Genomic DNA, 6,621 nt, shown 5'->3' on the forward strand with positions numbered 1-6,621 from the left:
GCCAAGAAAGGCTGAGGAAGCAGGCTGAGCTGACATCCTGGGGACTTGTGCTTTGCTCAGGTTTGACTTTACCCTTAAAGGCAATGGGGAGACTTTGAAAAGGTTAGGAAAATATCAGGAGCAAGATTAGATTGGCATTTTAGAAAGATGACTTTATAATAATTTTTATGCTGTTCTTATTTTATGTACCTTTTCTGTATATGTGTTATTTTCACAATAAAAATGTTTTTTAAAAAAGAAGACCTGATTTTGTCTGCAGTGTAGATGGGTTTAGACTCAGAATGTGAGAAAAGATGCAGTTATTTTCCTTTTGGGGTCTCATTTATTTATCTGTAAAAATATGGTCAATAATACCTCCTGGCATTATGTATGTTATATTCCTAGCATATAGTACTCAAGTAAATGCAATTCTTATTAATTTTAATGATGAAAGGAGTCTGAATTAAGGCAAATGCAATGGGAATGGAGAAAGGCAAACAGATGGCAGTGATGTTAAAGAGGTAGATAGTACAAGCATCAGGGGCTGATTGAATGCCTCAGGGAGGCAGAGTGAGGGAGCTGCCATACTTCCCAGGGATCCCACTTGGGTGACTAGGCAGATGGTGATGTCATTTACTTAGAAAGAGAAAACGGGAAGAGTCCAGGGTTATTGGTGCAAGCTTGGGAATGAGAGGAATGATGAGCTCAGTGTAGGACTTGTTATACTCAGGATGCACATGGAGATGCCTGGAGACAGTTGGCTTTATGGGTCTGTAGCTCAGGGAAAGTTAGGCTCCAGGATGGATATTGGTGAGGTGGTATTTTCTAAGGAAAATGTACTCAGAGTAATGAACAGAGAACTGAAATCAGAAGCATAGGGAGCATTTTAAGAGAGAAGCAACAGAACAGGAGGCACAAAGAAGAAAAAAAAAAGAAAAGAAAAGAAGAAGAAGAAGGAGATGAGGAAAAAATGGTCCTATGTATTAAGAGTAGAAGGAATTATAAGACCAGAGAGGAGAAAAGTTTTAAGAGGAAATGAGTAGTTAATATTGTCAGCTGCCACAGAGAGGTCAGCTAAGGTTTGCACTGGGAAAAAAAGAAGCAGTAGATTTAGTAATGATGGGGAGGGAGAATATCAGAATTTTGCCAGACACCCTTGAGTCTGGAGTGGTATGGCTGGAGTCCAGATTGCAGTCTGTGGAGGAGTGGACAGGAGGTAAGAAGTGGACATGAGGTTGAATTGCCCTCTGTTCTTTCAGGGAGTTTGGCTGTGAGGGGAAAAGAGAGACATAGGAATGGTGAAGTTTTGTTTGTTGGTTTTAAGAAGTGAACCACTTGGATGTGCAGGGAAGTAGCCAAGCGAGAGACAGAAATAATTCTGAACTACAGGGTGGGAGGGCGTGGAATTTGCTAGCACAGGTGAAGGAATTAGCTAGAAACCAGAAAAGGAGGGTCACTTCCTCTGTGATGAAAAGAAAGCTGGCACTGATCAGTGCAGATAAAAATAGATAGAAGTGTGGGTTGAGATGGGCGTTTGTGGTGAGATGTTGAGGAAGTTCATGCTGATCATCTCAATAGTCTGCGAAGAGGTCTCTGAGGAGAATGGTGCTGGCCATAGGGCAAAAGCATTAGGAAGAGTAGACGTGGTTTTATGAAGCTATTTGGGGGAGCAGCTGCTCAGAAGTGAGCTTAGACAGGAGTTGAGTGCTCCAGTCCCTGCTGGGGTGGAAGCTGGCCAGTGGTTGGGTTTCCTGCAATAGTGCTCCCTGTTGCAGCTGTGGAATTGAGGAACAGGATAGCAGATGGCAGCCGGTTGGAAGACAAGAGGAACTGATGGACGAGTACTGAGTGTGTGGAGAAGCTGGCTCGGAAATGTGGGTCCAGGGGCACTCGTGAACCCCCAGGATTTAGCAACTTTTAAAAACCTAATTAAAAATAAATGATTTATGTAATTTGAGGTCTTTGGACAAAGAGAACACAAAACAAATTTTAAAATACTGGTGAGACAAAGGCAGTATTTACACAGGTATTACAAACACTTTGGGCCCTTGGGCCCTATTCTAAATTAACTTAAAAAAATCATTGCAAGATAATGTATAGTTATCCCGTTTTCCCTCTCTTCCTAAATTTCCCTAATGCATTTATATCTGCTTGGCAAGGGGAAATTAAATGGGTTGTAAGTAGCTATTGATGCTTGATTTTTCATTCAGGCTTTGTGTGTGTGTGTGTGTGTGAGAGAGAGACAGAAAATCAAGTCTCTGCATTTTGTGACATTAGATGTCAAGTATGACTTCTAAACAACAGTATATGTGGGAGTTGATATTGGTGTAGATCTGTAGCTAAAATTCTCTTGGAGAGTGATTTTTTTTTCTGGTAGGAATAAAGTATTGAAGTCATACTGTTCAGGAATTTGTCTTTCAAATAAAAATATCTTTAAAATTCTGACAGGAGGTAGGTAAGTTAAACAGCTAGCCTGGGGCTGGGGGTAACTGCCAGGTTAGTTCTGGAAGGAGCCAGTTATGTCAATAAATATTTGCTGCCGGGTGCTGCCTTTTAAAGGAGCACTTGCCTCTTATAAAGTTCTCCCCTAGGGCACTTTGAACTGGCCTGGATGGGCAGAGGAGGGGGAGAGAAATTAAACCTTTTAGGGGAGACTATCAATGGCTCCTGTGAGTGATGAGGTTAGTGTGATGGCAGCCAGATTTCCTGCCAGAAATCGACCACCCCTGTGTTATAAAAATTTCGGGAAGAGTTTTATAGTGCCACTGTTCTTAATAGTCTCAAATTGGAAACAAAATGCCAATTCCAGAAGAATGGTTAAATATATTATAGTTAATTAATTCTGTCATGAACGAAGAAGTATAGATACATCCAACAACCAGATTAATCCTTGTCACAAAAGGATTGAGTAAAAATCTAAAATCCCAGAAAACCATTTATAGTACAATACCATTTTTGTAACATTCCAAAACAAGAGAAGGAATAATAAACACAAAGCTTGGGATAGTGCTTACTCCCGAGGGTGCAAGGGATAGAGAAGACAGCACAGAGGAGAGCATGTAAGTGACCTAAGTTTTTGCTGATATCATTGTTTGAATTAGTATGTTCATGGGCGTTTATGTATTATTTAAAATAAAATATTAAATAAAGAGGGCCATGCATTGATTGATGGAGATAGTGCATTAGAAAGCAAAGAAGTATGCATTTCAAGCAGCATGACATTGTGGGCACTAAATGTGACCGTCATGTGGGCCCCTTTGGCAAGCCCAGCTCTTCTCACTTGGTGGGCTAGATTGATCAGACTCTTCCTACAGGGTTTCTCTTCTAGTGTTGTAGATGGACTACAAACAACTGAAGAGTTCAGAAAGTGATGAGTACAAGACACAACCACACAACCAAACCAATCAGGACAATATCTTCATGAGTAGATATGTAGATATATCTCTGACTAGGTACCCAAGAATAGATTAGTTGGATGAAAGAATATGTACATTTAGATTTTTTTTTTTTTGATGCTGCCAATTACGCTCCAAAAAGGTTGTACTAATTTGTAAAACCTTGTTTCCCTACATCTCTGCCAACACTGGTGATTATCAGTCTTTTGTGTTCGCCCACTGGCAAAAAATGGTATCTCACTGTTGATTTAAATGATCAATTTTTAGATGAGCTTTTGGTGTGGAAATCATTAGTGAATAGAGACTCTTGGGGCACATATTTCTGTTCCATTATTGATGAAAGAATAGCTGTAGTTGTACATGCCTAAATACTTTGGGAACAAGTGTGACATGTGATTAGGTCTATTTATTACTCTCTGATCCATTTGGTCAGGAAGTAACTCTTGCTTAAAACATGTGGGAGAATGGGAGAGGAGGAGAGGAATATTTCCCTGGTGCTTTTGTGTGCCCTGCAGTCAGTGGGTTAGGTGCTTTTACATATCATTTCATTGACTTTATTCTTCAGAGCAGCCCTCTGAAGTGGTATGGAGACCCAGAGACTTGAAGTCTTGCTCTAGTCCTGCAGTTGGAAGGTGATTCAGCTAGCATTCTGATTCTGATTTGAAATGCTCTCATTTCAAATGTTTATTTTTCCCTTAAGCCTAACAGAAGACAGCACCAACTTTAAGGATTTTGTCTTTTATTGGGTCTATTCCAGTGGTTCTCAATCTTGGCTATACATTGGAAACTCCTGAGGAACCTGAAAAAATACTAATGCCTGTGTGCTACTCCCAGAGACTCTGATGTAATTGGTCTGGGGTATAGCCTGGACATTAGGATTTTGAAAAGTTCCCAGGGGATTCTAATGTTCAGCCAAGGTTGAAAGCCATTGGTTTAATTCAATGACCTCTAGACATCTTTTTAGATTTGCATTACCTGTAATTTGATTTTGTGACACTCTTTTGGCACCTTACCTCGTAAAAGTTTTGTGAGTTTTTTCCTTGGTTTATTTTGAGACTTTTGGAAAATATCCAGGATAGACTTTGGAATAATTACAGATATCCTGGTGCAAGATGAATAGAAAGACTGCATTACTAAATTCAGTCTGGGAATTGCTGAGCTAATTATTTATCAGATCTTTATTTTGCAATTTAAAAAATCAGTGAACCAACTGCAGCATGACATAAGCAATCTTCTTGTAGGAGAGTGTTAGCAAAATATCAGTATCACTTATGACTTTTCACAAATACATTTCATCTGTTACTAAACATTAAATAGGGCAGGACAGAGAGCTCAAAAAAGAAAATATATCAGATGTAGTAAATAACATTTTATTCAAATATTACTCAGTTTTTCTGGGAATCATTTACCTTCTGTCTTATAAAAGTAAAATACTTTCTGGTTGTTGACCACATACATATGATGAGCTTAGTTGGTAAAAACATTTCTCCCACCTATGACATCAGGATGCCTCCCCCATCTCCACAGCAGCTTTGGAAAAACTAGACAGTTATTTTGGCAGCTCAAAGGGAATCATAGCACCTCTTACCTATGCAGTTGTTGTGGTTTATTCTTAATATGTGTTGACCTTTGATATTGTATTTCTTGGTGGTGTGGGCAGCAGTTATAAGAGAGCTGTGTAATGATTCTAATAGAGATCTTGTTTTTTCCTTTCCAAAGCACTTATTATTGTTGTTTTATTATTGCTGTTACTATTTTAACTTGTAGTTTTTTTTCCAAACCAGTTTAATGTAGCTCTGATTATGAGGGCCTATTCTATTTCTGTGTGTCTTGGGAGCTTTTTTATTTTAAAAAAGATATTTATTTATTTATTATGAAGACAGGTTTTTCTCCATTGCCCAGACTGGAGTGCAGTGGCTGTTCACAGGCACGATCAAAGCACACTGTAGCTTTGAATACCTGGACTTAAGTAATCCTCTAGCCTCAGCCTCAGCTTGTAGTTGGGGCTACAGGAGCAAACCACCATGCCTGGCTTATCCTGGGAGTTTTTCCCTTCTTCTAGTTTTATTTTCTGTAAGTCTTATTCATCATGGCATAGTCCAGAGATCAGCTTTGCAAAAACTGTGCATTGGGAAGGGATAAGAAAAGTCGCACTTGGTAGGTTTTGCTTTTAATTCTGTGTCAGTGATTTCCTGTGGAAATTTGGTTTATTCTGTGTCATAATTTCCTTATCTATAAAAATGGAGATAATAGTTCCTGATCTCCCCAATTAAAATGAGAAACATACAATATTGCTGTATGTGAAAACACTTTGAAATATATACACTGTAGTTTAGTTCAATACTATTTATTTTGAGTGAGTGCATTTTCCTTCTAATATCTACAAAGTTGGTAAAAGAAACCTAAACTATCTTGGAGCTGCACTGTGGTGTGTGAAGAGCATGTGAGACTGGAGGTAGTAGAAGGCCTCGTATGAATCAGGGCAAATCATCTTATCCCAACTTTAGTTTTCATCTTTTTTTTTTGGTTCCACAGGTGATTTTTTTTAATGAGTAGTGATTTCAAATGATTTGGTGTTTTTGTTCTTGTTTTTGCTTTTTCTTCAAAGCAAACAAATGATTTGGTCTTTAAGTGTGGACAGAAAGAAACAAAACGCTGAATGAGAAATTCACTAACAAGTGATTGTGCAGTTGTTTGATGGGCATGGAGAGGGAGTGGGGCTGAACAGCATTGTGAGGGGACGAAGCACGCAATCTTACCCCACTGCTGGGGGATTTCTACTTCTTATTCTATCATGCTGACAGCAAATATAATTTGCCCATCACTGGCTATAGATATGTTTAGGCTAAGCAGGATTTAGACTTCTGTTGCAAAGGAATTAGAAGAATTCAGTAGATACAGTGTATACTATTCGGTTGTGACTTTATTTCCTTCCTGGCTTTATCAATGCCTATGAAAGTGGGCTGGTGGCATTTCCCTTCAGAAAAACAAGACTTGCCCCAATATACTTCTTGTTGTAACATATCCATTTCCTAAAGATATTCTCTTATAGTATTCCAATTTAAGAAAATACTGCCAACTCATAAAATTACATGAAGTAAAGTAAATTTGTAATGTTTTTCTGATACAAATTTTGTGATTATTGTAATGAATTTTCCTCCACATTTTGCACGGTGATTGTTTCACATGATCATCTATGAGAAAATTTTGGAATGACCACCCAGGTCAACTATTTTTTTTTTTTTTT

The sequence above is a fragment of the Colobus angolensis genome, unplaced genomic scaffold (assembly GCF_000951035.1).
Source record: "Colobus angolensis palliatus isolate OR3802 unplaced genomic scaffold, Cang.pa_1.0 Scaffold23, whole genome shotgun sequence".
In the NCBI taxonomy this organism is placed as follows: Eukaryota; Metazoa; Chordata; class Mammalia; order Primates; family Cercopithecidae; genus Colobus; species Colobus angolensis.